Source organism: Protopterus annectens, chromosome 5.part0, assembly GCF_019279795.1.
Source record: "Protopterus annectens isolate FY-2018-M chromosome 5.part0, PAN1.0, whole genome shotgun sequence".
Classification (NCBI taxonomy): Eukaryota; Metazoa; Chordata; order Ceratodontiformes; family Protopteridae; genus Protopterus; species Protopterus annectens.
Window position 1 is genome coordinate 1383129960 of NC_056735.1, and position 12167 is coordinate 1383142126.

The window sequence follows — 12167 nt, forward strand, 5'->3', positions numbered from 1 at the left end:
TGACTCGTATAGAACTTAAAGTCTCCCACTAAGATACTAAAGTCAAAGGAGAGGAAATCCTATCCCAGTGATAAAGAAAATCATGAAAAATGGCACATCCTCCACATTAGGAGCATAGATATTACCAAACACCCACTCTTCCTGATTAACAAACCCTATCCAAATTATCTGTCTACCTTTCCCACCCCTAAATACTTTGTGATTCTGCATTACCAGCGATTGATGTAACATCACTAGGACTCTGCTCTTCCCTCCCCCTGGGGAGTGGTTGGCAAACACCTCTCTGAAAGTTTTATTACAAATGTAGACGTTTCCCCTCACCTAAAAATACTTTGCTGGATCCTAGCACACTGAATAGGATGCAAGCTACCCCCTACCTTCCAAAAAAGGAACATTGTTTTTCTCAGTACTGTGATAGTTCACATCCCAGAGTCAAAACATCCCAGAGTCAAAAACCTCTTCATCTCCATGTTGGGAACACCCCACTCCAATTAATTTCAGGTGCCCTCCCAAGCTAGAATAAAATTCCTTTATTGCATCGAACCGTGCCTGTACCTGAGCCAAGGCACATGGTGAATGTGAGAAGAAAACATGGAGCCTTCAAATACCCCTTAATGTTCCCCAGTCATGGACACTATTGCATCAACTAACAAGTAAACCCAGCAAAGGAATTCTGTATTGCATGTTTTGTTGTAAAGGATACGAATAAAGCAATGTATATAAGACAAACATATTTAAACTTGCATAAAGAAGAAAAAACAGTTTTCACAGTGCATGTCATGCTGTTATATAACAACATCAAAAAATAAGAGAATTTCTATATCCATGCACCCCATAGATATAAAAGCAGAAATACAATATTTCAAGTGTGTACAGTTAATAAAATAATAAACACCTCGACCTTCTTACCCCCAGAAGGTTACAGACTGCCTGGTGAAAAGTCTTGCTTGGTATCAACTTGTATAAAGTAAAGTGTGCAAAAAGATAAAATAAAAATTGAACATTAGCCTAATGGTGCGGCAAGAGAAATGGCAAAGGGATAGAAACCACCACCACACCCAAAAAAAGAAAATACATTAATAGGGAGCAGTTCATAACACTAGCAATAAATATAAAGTCCACTGCAAAATTATGTACAATTACAGAGGTGAATAGAAAACAAATACTAATTAACCACCAGCTTGATATACCCATCACCCTGTAATGTGATAACTTTACTTGCAATCAAGATAACCATCAAAAAACAATATCAAATAACTTCCACTGTTATCGTAACTGGAACAAAAGTTCAGCCAAACACGGTTCACTGCAATTGAACCCCCACATTAACAAATCATACCCATAAAGCAGATCCACTGAAGTGATCCACAAGATGTACTAGTCCCAAATTAAATCCACATGTGATCATCCATCTTCTGTGCTACTTTCCAGCCATGCCAAGCCCTTCACTGACCAACAGTGTTAATTTACTGAGTTGGAGAAACTAAAAAAATGTCTGACCACCCTTTGCTCAAAACAGTCGTAGAAGGAGAAGTAATGATGACCCAGCTTTGATTACAAGTATATAGTCCTGATCCTTCTGCACTTGTATACCTCTCCTCTTGCCATGTACTGAAGAGGAAACATCTTTCTTATTCTTTACATAAAGCACTGTGCTGAACAGGAGTAGATAATGGAACAGACTTCCTACTGGTAATACCACAGTCACCCTCCAATTCCTCAAGAGTAAAATCACTCTTAGTAGGAGAAGTCCCACTTAGCCTTGTTGGATTTTCTGTGAGTACAACTCCCTTAGTTGACAACTCCTTGTTCCTCAGCCCTTGTGACTTACCAGGGTATAGTGGTCTTACATGTTTTTACCAGACCACTCCCACTCCCTTTCACACTCCAACCAGTACTCAGACTCACTCTTTTCCTCTAACTGTTTTAGCTGCACTTTCACATTGAACAAGCTTCTCAGATTTTGCTGCCATCTTTCTCAGGAAAGAGGAGAGTTTCTCTGTACCCCAAAACCAAAAAGTTCCCTTTTCATGAGCACCAGGGATTATCTTATCTTATATAGCTTCACTGAGTAGTCAGCAGAGAGAGTGAATACTCTCTCCAACAAAAGGCTTTCTCTCTGCATTAGGAACCAGTCTCTTGTATGTGATGACCTGGAAAGCTGCCAGGACATCCCATGGGGTTGTATTATTTCTTAAGCAGCGGATCAGACCAACCCTATTAATTTTTTCAATATAGTTAGATTCAAGTAAATGAACTACCCATTTCAAAAAAGTCTCAAAAAAGAGGCACAGATCTGAGTTCCCAATCTGCCATGGTATCCCTTTCAGTCTCACATTGACCCATTTCCCCCTGTTCTCCAAATTGTCCTGTTATATGTAAGAACACTCACATCTATCTCCAGTATAGTGACTACCTTAGAGGCATTGTTAGCATTCTCCTGAAGTGTTTTTGATGCAACCTTCAGCTGAACAGTGTCCATTTCCAAATGTTTAACTTTCCCTTGTTATAGCGAACCTGCTATTTGGTAAGCTTCCATCTTTGAAGCCTAAGAGGACTAGCACTCGAAAAGAATTAGCAGCTGTTTGCCCGAGGGCACCTTCTTGAAAACTTCCAGTAAGTCAGTTTGCTCCTTAGAATTCACTGCTGTCGTTTTTATAAAATTTGCGAATACTCTGGGTAAAAACAAATGTTTACAACCTCCAAGTTATGACAGGACCACAAGTAGCCTCGAGATTAGGCATCGGTCTTGTTTCTGGCCAGCCACGCTGTCCTTGTACATAAATTCTTGGTAAAAGTGCTGTTGTATAGGTTAGAAGTACTGGTTAGAAGTTTCACCTTATTTGAATATTTCATTGTACCAGTACAAACATGAATGTCCCTGATGTGCATTCTTATTTGTACTTTTTATTAAATAGTACATTGACCTATAGTAATCTGGCTGCTTTGCGCTTAAATTTTGAATTGCATCAGATCTGTGTTTTTTTTTTCCCATGTAATTTAAAATGCTATTTATCTGTTTGATTTTTGCTCTCATAAATCAGAACATGACTGAAAAGGCTGTATAAGGACCAGTTTACTAACCCATTAAATAAATGGTAGGTGATAGATCTGGTATACAGTCATGCAATTTGCAGTCTGCATTACAATTTATCAAAAAGTCTCAAGTATGTTTTTTAAAATATGAAAACCTGAATTCCATTAATTACCCTAGTACAAGATAGATAAGCGTACAAGTCTGTATGAAATTTCCCCGCTTCTGCTTATTTATGTATGCACATGTGTGTGTGTGTGTGTGTAAAAGCTTTTCATTTTGTGCACAATTGTAGCTGACAGCTTTGTGATGTCTGTTGAAGATGTCACACATTTTTTCCAGATTCCAGTTCTTGTTGGGGGATTTGGATGGACTGTTATTTTTTCTACAGAGATTTGGTTCTGGGTGGTATAATTTGGTGAAGTAGAAGTACCATTGTTGTTACTGTCTGCTATGCTTTTTTGGGGAGGCTAGAGTGATAACTTTGTATGGTAGAAGTAATACAGATGCTTGAAGTTTGCAACATTTCCAGACACCCACACTTTGCAAGTTTTGTGATACTACTGTGTTTGATATGGATATTTTCTTTTTTTTTTGCCACACTAGCCCAGGCCATGCCTCTTAACCTATTAGTGCAAAAAATCTGGAAAAGGCCTAAAATAATGGGGGGACATAGGCCCAAAAATAGGGACTTTTTTTTAAATTTTGCTCTTATAAACTTAGAAAGTTTGTAGAACAACAGGATTTGTGTTGGCATACATTTTCTGAATGATATGAAGTCAAATGTATGCCATTATTTAGAGACTTCAATCCTCTATGATTTGCCAGAAAACCACAAATTTTATGAGGAACAGACCATAAATATGAGGCAAAAATCTGGACATTCTGTGAAAATCTGAACATTTGAGAGGTATGTTATTCCTTCTTATGTCTTATAGCAGCTTGCAAGTTAGCTCATTTAAGGAAAGCCTGTAAATGTTTTATTTTCAGCATTTCCAAAGAAAATAGTGAAAAAGATGTAAAAACTTTAGTGATCAATATTAAAAACGGTGTCAGATGTGAAAGAATATGCACTATGTATAGTAAACATCTCATATGAAAGTGTTCAAAATACTTTAACATAAAAATTAAAAAAATGTAAAACAATATAAATTTTGATATGTAAAAGTATGAAAAATAATGTATGTTTGTGGCTAGAAATTTCCAGAATTAATGAACACATTATTGTGGAAAAAGAAAAATAGCTCTTCATTTTAATTTTGGATGATTTGTAATATAAATCCTATCTGTTGGAGGTGACAAAACATTTGCATTTTATGTTTCTGTATACTCATAGTAAAGACTACTTATTTCATGGGATCTTTGAAATAGGTTACCAGACACCAAACAGCTAAGCAATTAAAAGACACAGTGAGATCTTGTGTACACTGTCACTTGTACTCAAAGAAAAGATAATTAGAAATAATTAACAAGTATTAAGGAAGATAAAGTCTTCCAGACAAATATCTGTGATTGATTAAATGCCATAATGTATCTATTAAGAACAGCAAGTCATCAAAGCAGTTAAGCTAACTTGATATATGACCATTTAAAGCATTCCATAATGTCAGTATCTAAAACAGAGAATGTCTTTCAGGCTTAATACTTTATGCTGTATCAGATGGGCATCTTTCATGTTTATTGGCATGTTCTTTTTCATAGCTGCAAACTTTTGATTTACTACAAGCAGAATGTTATTTATTGCATAATGCAAAGGGGTAAAATAAAGAAAACAGTTCATAATTAACTAAGAAAAAACATTTAAGTTGGTAGATGTGCTCACATCTCCAGATATGCAACTGGTAAGTACACATAAAATCACTAACTAGCAGATCTAGGACACTCTCTGTTAGTCTCCCTGTGGGAGGACTAAAGACACCTTGTTGAAGTTTCCAGTAGTTTAACTGAAAAATACTACTGGAAACTTCAACAAGGTGTCTTCATTTCTTCCACAGGGAGGGTATCAGAGAGAGAGTCTCCTAGTTCTATTAGCTAAAGTGACTTTATCTAGACTTATCCTTTATACTTTGTTTCTTGTTAGTCCTGTCACCCTCTACTTCACAGGTGGGATACCAGACTTCACTCAAGCCATCTGGATTACCTCTGTTTTCAGATATGTAACTGAGTGATAATGCCAATGTAGTCAATCAGGTTCTTAGCACAACAAAACCTTCAGATATATTGATGTGCTCTTATCTTTACAAAGGCTACAACCACAGTTTCTGGTCTGTAGTATATGAGCTGCTAAAGACAAGAAAAATTCAGAAGATTTGCAGCAGTGTTGACATTACAACAGTACCATCAGTACTTTATAATCCTGCTGTTACAAATGCCATTGTAATTCTACAAACTGGAAGGTTCTAGAAGCAAGTAATATAGAAAACTGTTTCATGAGCAGCGGTTAATTGCCTTCAATAGTTGAGGCATGGTGGCTAGTGGATGTGTTTATGTTGAAGGTGATGCATACCTACTGATTCACCTCAGTTCAGAACTCACTGGTCACAGAGGATGGCTGGAGGAGAGCTGCATGCATTATATATATATATATATATATATATATATATATCTTTTTTTATTTTTATTTTTGACTTTGTACACACTTTATTGCTGATGACTGTGGATATATGAACCAGGATCAGTGGGCTATGTGAAAGGGACACTTTGGAGTTGATTTGCAAAAACAAGCTCTCTAGAAGAAAATAACTATTTGATCATTTCAGAAACTCTGCTTATACCACACAGCTGCTGGATGTTACAGCTATTAGATACTACTTTCAGAGCATCTACTCTTCCCAAAACATCCCCCCAAGACAAGGCTTTTCATTTGTCTGGACCAAGTATTGTGGCAGCCACTGGTGAAAATTAAGACCATGCAACAGCTTGCATGTACCCCAAAATATTAAACACTACTTTCAGTGCATCTAGTCTTCCAAAAACATCCCCCCAAGATAAGGCTTTTTCATTTGTCTGGATCAAGTATCGCTGCAGCAGCTGGTGAAAATTAAAACCATTCAATAGTTTGCATGTACCCCAAAGTATGCTTTATATTTGAACCTTTCTACAATAAATAACAACTTGCAAGTGAAAACTTAAGACCTACAGTATACTTAAATATAACTTTAAATTATGTACCGGCACTAACCCAGGATACATAAACCTTTACATTCTCTTTTCCTCATTTTTTCTTTTCTTTCTATATAGCAAATGTAGTGCAGTGCATCCACTGATTAATTGGCTTAGTCTCCTAGTTTTTGGACTGCTGTGCTTAACTTACCCACTAAAACACTTTCTCCCCAGTTATTATATACCCACTTTTACTCAGAACACATAGATAACTAAAATAGAGAGACGTAACTGTTATAAATGTCATTCTCCTGCCATCTGTTTTGTAATCCTCCCATAATCCTTTGCTCCCTTAAAATCATCTGTTAAATGGATTCACCATCTTTATTCTTTCCTTTCCTTCCTCTGCATGGTTGTATCCCCACGCTGTACCACTATGGTTGTGTGCATGCCAGTCAGCCCTATTATCTAAGTATACACTGTATGACTTCCTGTACTGCTAGTACTTAAATTTCCATGAATGTTTCCTCTTTTTTCCTTTCTGTCTGTATTTTATTATGACTTATAATAATGTTTTCCTTGTTTCTACACTTGTTGTATCAAACTGCTTTTTCTAGGTCAAGAGCTTTCTCCACTGCTGATACCATAGTTTTATGCTTTCTGCACTGCTGGCTTTACGAATGCTTTTCCTGTATTCCTCTTCAACTGTTTACATAACAAAATTGCTTAGTTTTGTTGTTGTTGTTTGTCTTTTGGCTTTTCCTGGTTAGGGGTCGCCACAGCAGAACTCCGGTCTGCTAATGATTGGCAGTAGATTTTTACGGTGCTGAGTTGCCAGCATGATGCCCAACCTTCAAAGAAGGCACACCTATTCTCGCATGTCTTTCGGAACGTCACTCGACTGCGGAAAGGACATGCAGACTCCACACAGAAGGCACTCCCCGCACTCCAGCTGAGAATCAAAGGGAGGATCTCTTACTGTGAGGCAGCAATGCTACTGCTGCACCACCGCAGATAAAACAAAATTGCTTAGTAATTGTACTATTTAATTGTTGCTGTTTTATCCTTCTCTTCCAACCACTGCTCATTATTGTAATACCACACTTTCTGCTAACTCCTTCTACTCTCCCTAACCCTATATTTTCCTCTCTGCTTTTACATTCACATAACTCCTCATATCCCTCTGTGTGTCCATCTGTACTTCCTGTGATAAATGTGCAAAACTAATTTGGAGGCTCTCTGAAATCATGTCTGCCCTTCTTAACCTTACTTCCTGTAGCTTGTCCATCTCACTCTTAATGCTGTTATATATTAGCTGCATGTCTGACCACATCCTTTCTTATTTTTCTTTTTCTAGATATTAAGCACTACTTTCAGTGCATCTAATCTTCCAAAAACACCGCCTATCCTCCAGGCAAGGCTTTTCATTTGTCTGGGCTAAGTATTGAGGCAGCCAATGGTGAAACATTAAGACATTGCAATGGCTTGCATGTACCACAAAGTATACTTTAAATCTGTACCTACAATAAATAGCAACTTGCAAGTAACAATGCAAGACCCAGTGGTGGCTGGTGACTTCAAATCAAAGGGGGGCTGCAAGAGAGAGCTGAATGGGTGTGGCTAATGAGAAGGGGTGTGACCAACTAGAAAGGGGCAGAGCTATGCTCAAAACCACAAAAACTGGGACTTTAATTAAATATGCTGCACTGGGTGCCAAACCATCATTATGAGAGTCCAATTAAGACAAAATGAAGTGTAGAAGAAAAAAATATTTCAGTGTATTGGCTACATGACAGCTTACTTACTATCTAGATGGAAACAAAAAGGTTGTGAGGAATGAAAAAATAAATGACTTTTTAAATGCATTACTGGAATGCCACTCAAAATCACATGTAAAAAAACAAGCAGCACTCAACTCAAACCACTTATCCTTGCACTGCAGTTCTAATTAGAAGTTATGTACTCACCATAACATTCCATCTGAGTAGGTGACTTCATTTGGATGCAACCTGTGGGTATCGGATCCGACCTCGGATCCGAGCCGGCATTTCAAAAGCTTAGGATCCGAGCTCCTAGCTCCTCCCTCTACCCATAATCCCTGCCAAGCCCTAACTGACCTCAGATTGAGTTTGCCTAGTGAATACTAGTATAAAAAGTATCTGAACACAGGAATAAACTCCATAGAGGTCGGGGGATGGAGGGGGGGATGGTTGCATCCAAATGAAGTCACCTACTCAGATGGAACGTTATGGTGAGTACATAACTTCTAAATCTGAAGTAGGCAGACTTCATTTGTCTGCAACCTGTGGGACAGAGTCCCCAGCTACCTAAATCTTGGGCGGCCGTCATGGAAGGATGTTCTGGAGCACCGCTGAGCCAAAGGATGCTCTCCCCCTGGAAACAACATCCACCTTATAATGGGAAATGAAGGTATGAGACGAGGCCCAAGTGGCTGCTGCACAGATATCATCCAATGGCACTCGGGACTTAAAAGCGGCTGAAGTGGAAACTGCCCTAGTAGAGTGAGCTGTAACCCTCTGAGGAGCAGGCCTACCTGAAGTGTCATAAGCCTGCAAAATACAATTAGCAATCCATCTCGACAGTGTGACTTTGGAGACTGCTTTACCCATAGCAAATTTAGCAAAGGAGACGAACAGTTGATCTGATTGTCTATGACTAGCCGTTCTGTGAATGTAGAAGCGCAATTGTCTATGAACATCCAAAGAATGCAGCTTATATTCTCCTTTGTTTTTATAGTTGGGGAAAAAAACAGGTAAATTGATTGATTGGTTAATATTAGATTCCGAAGAAACTTTTGGAAGAAAAGATGGATTGGTCCTGAGGCACACTCTATCGGGAAAAAAGGAGAGGTAAGGCAGTTTGACGCATAGAGCCTGGAGTTCCGACACTCTTCTGGCTGATGTGATGGCTACCAAGAAGGCAGTCTTCCAGGAAAGGTACTTTAGATCTACAGAAGCTGCAGGCTCAAAGGGGGGAGCAGTAAGGGCCTGTAGGACTAAGGATAGGTCCCAAGGTGGCACAGCTTCTTTGACCGGTGGCCTCAACAGAAAAACTCCTTTAAGAAAGGTCTTGCAAAGTTTTGCAGTCAGGAGGGGAGCTGACTCATGACCCACATGATAATGGGAAATCGCTGCCATTTGTACCTTTACCGTGGAAGAACTTGTCCCCTGATGAAAGAGGTCTGTTAAGAAGTCCAGTACCGCAGACATTGGTGCCGAAAAAGGATCAACATTGTTCTGAATCGCCCAAATAGAAAACCTTTTCCATTTGCTCCGGTAAACCTTCCTAGTGGAAGGTTTATGAGCCGCCACTAAAATGGCCTTGACAGGTGACGAGATACCGGGAGTCCTAATCAAGGATGGAACTGGAGCAGCCAGGCTGCCAATCTCAAGGTGTGTAGATTCGGAATCGGGAGTCCTTGAGGATGGGAAATGAGATCCGGGATCGGATCCAGAATCCAGGGTGGATTCACTTTGTGAGACCATGCATAAGGGAACCAAGGCTGACGAGGCCAGAACGGGGCAATGAGAATCATTCTGCTCCCCAAACTGTTGGCTTTCTGCAAGAGCCTCTGCATTAGAGGTAGTGGAGGATAGGCATAAAGGAGACTGGGAGGCCAAGCATGCACCAGTGCATCTCTCAGGGATTCCCCAGGTGGGGGAAGCAGAGCAAAGAAACTGTCGCATTTGGCGTTTGAGTGAGAAGCAAAAAGATCGCAACAGGGTTGCCCCCAGACAGCAAAAATCTTCTTCGCTACCAGAGGATTGAGAGACCATTCGTGAGGGGAAAGAATGGTGCGACTGAGCTTGTCCGCAAGGATGTTGGACCTTCCCGGAATGTGCGTTGCTACAAGAAAGCGTTTGGTGGAAATTGCCCATTCCCAGACTCTCATGGCCTCTCGACAAAGGGGATAGGACCTGGTTCCCCCCTGCTTGTTGATGTACCAGACTACCGACATGTTGTCTGTCTGGATCGCAATAGTCCCTGTAGGAAGAAGGCTGTGAAGTTCTTGCAACTCTAGGAGCACCGCCCTCATCTCCAGGACATTTATATGCAACGAGGTCTCTGAACTGTTCCACGTGCCTTGGACAATCTTGCCCGCAGAATGCCCCCCCCACCTGAGGCGAGAAGTGTCCGTAGTCACCGTGGCTAGGGGGAATGTTGCACAAAAGGGTCTCCCTGCTAGAAGCTCCGGTGACTGGAGCCACCAAAACAGGGAGTCCCTGCATGCCTTGCTGACCGCTATTGGGCTGTTGAGAGAGGAGTACAGCAGAGACCACTGGACCTGTAGGGTCCATTGAAGAACCCGCATGTGTAAGCAAGCATGGAGAAGAAGTGGAATAGCTGCTGCCATTGAACCCAGGGCCCTCAGGACCGAAGCCGCCGTCGGAAACGGTTGCAGGACTGCTGTGATATGACACCTCAGGCTGGATAGTCGATCTGGAGTGAGGAAGGCCCGCATTGATCTTGTGTCCAACCTTCCTCCTATGAAATCTATAAGTTGTGTGGGGTGCAGTAAAGATTTTCCCAAGTTTATGGTGATGCCCAGCCTTGGGGCTATAAGGAGGAAATAGTCCCTGACTGAGCATAGTAGATGCCTTGATGACGCCTTGAGGAGCCAGTCGTCCAGGTACGGAAAGACCTGTAATCCCTGGAGTCTCAGGTGGGCCGCTACTACTGCTAGTACCTTGGTGAACACCCTGGGGGCAGAGGTGAGACCAAAGGGGAGGACCCTGAACTGGTAGTGGCTGGCTCCCAGCCAGAAGCGAACGAACCTCCTGGACCGTCTGTCCATCCGAATGTGGTAGTTTGCGTCCTTGAGGTCAATAGAGCACATCCAGTCATTCTCCCGCAAAAGGGGGAGTATAGATTGTAGATTGACCATCCGGAACTTTTGCTTGGTTACAGACAGGTTCAGCAGGGAAAGGTCTAAGATCGGTCTTAAGTCCCCTGTTTTCTTTGGCACCAAGAAGAACCTGGAGTAAAACCCTGATCCGGTCTGATCTCGGGGGACGCGCTGGATGGCTCTTTTTTCTAACAGCTGCTCGATTTCGACAGCTGCTGCCTCCCTTTGGTCGGGTGGTACATCGGGGAGGCTGCGGGATCTGGGGATTTTGCTCAGGGGAATGGCATAACCTCTGGATATCACACGAAGCACCAAATGGTCTGATGTGATTGACTCCCAAGAAGTCAGGTGCCTCGGAAAACGCCCCCCGACTGCCTCCAGAGATGGACAGCCGGGCAACCCTTCAGGGCTGTTGCGTGGGTCTGTCAGAGAAAGGTTCTCTGGACCCAAAGTTCCTAGGAGCCCATCTGCCTCTAGGACGGTGACCTCCCTGTCCTCCTCTGCCACGGAAGGACTGGTTATCCAGAGCAGGTTGGGACTGCTGCGACTTCCGGAACCACATCTTCTTCTGTCCCTTTTGGTTCTTTGAGAAGGACCTCTGGGGAGCTGAGAAGCGGACTCCGACAGCAGACAGCTTCTTCCCGTCCTTCTCGCTCTGGACTAACGTTTCGCGAACGGCTTTGCCAAACAGGGCAGAACCATCAAAGGGGGCATTCGCGAAGGTTGCTTTGAAGGGCTCTGCAAAGTCACAGTGGCGGAGCCAGGCCTGACGCCTCATGACGAGGCCCGCTCCACTAGCTCTAGCAGCTCCCTCAGTTGCATGAGAAAGTAGTCGCATAGAAGTATTAGAAACTGATCTTAGAGTGGCCATTCGGGTGGAGTACACGTGTTTGTCCTCCGCCAACATGGACTCTGGGGGAGATGCCGCGTATTCTTTAATCAGGTCCTGCTGCATCCTGATGACATGTGCCATGTAGTTCAGTGCTCTCAAAGAGAAGGTTGCTGAACTAAAAGCTTGCTTCCCAATGCGATCCATCGAGTGGGACTCTTTGCTCGGAGGATGCATAGAGGGACTTTCCTGGGCTAATTCCCTCTTTGTGGCTGCGGCCATCATCATAGCATCTACCGGGGGGCCCTTGCTCCAATGAGTGCGGTCCGCCGGTG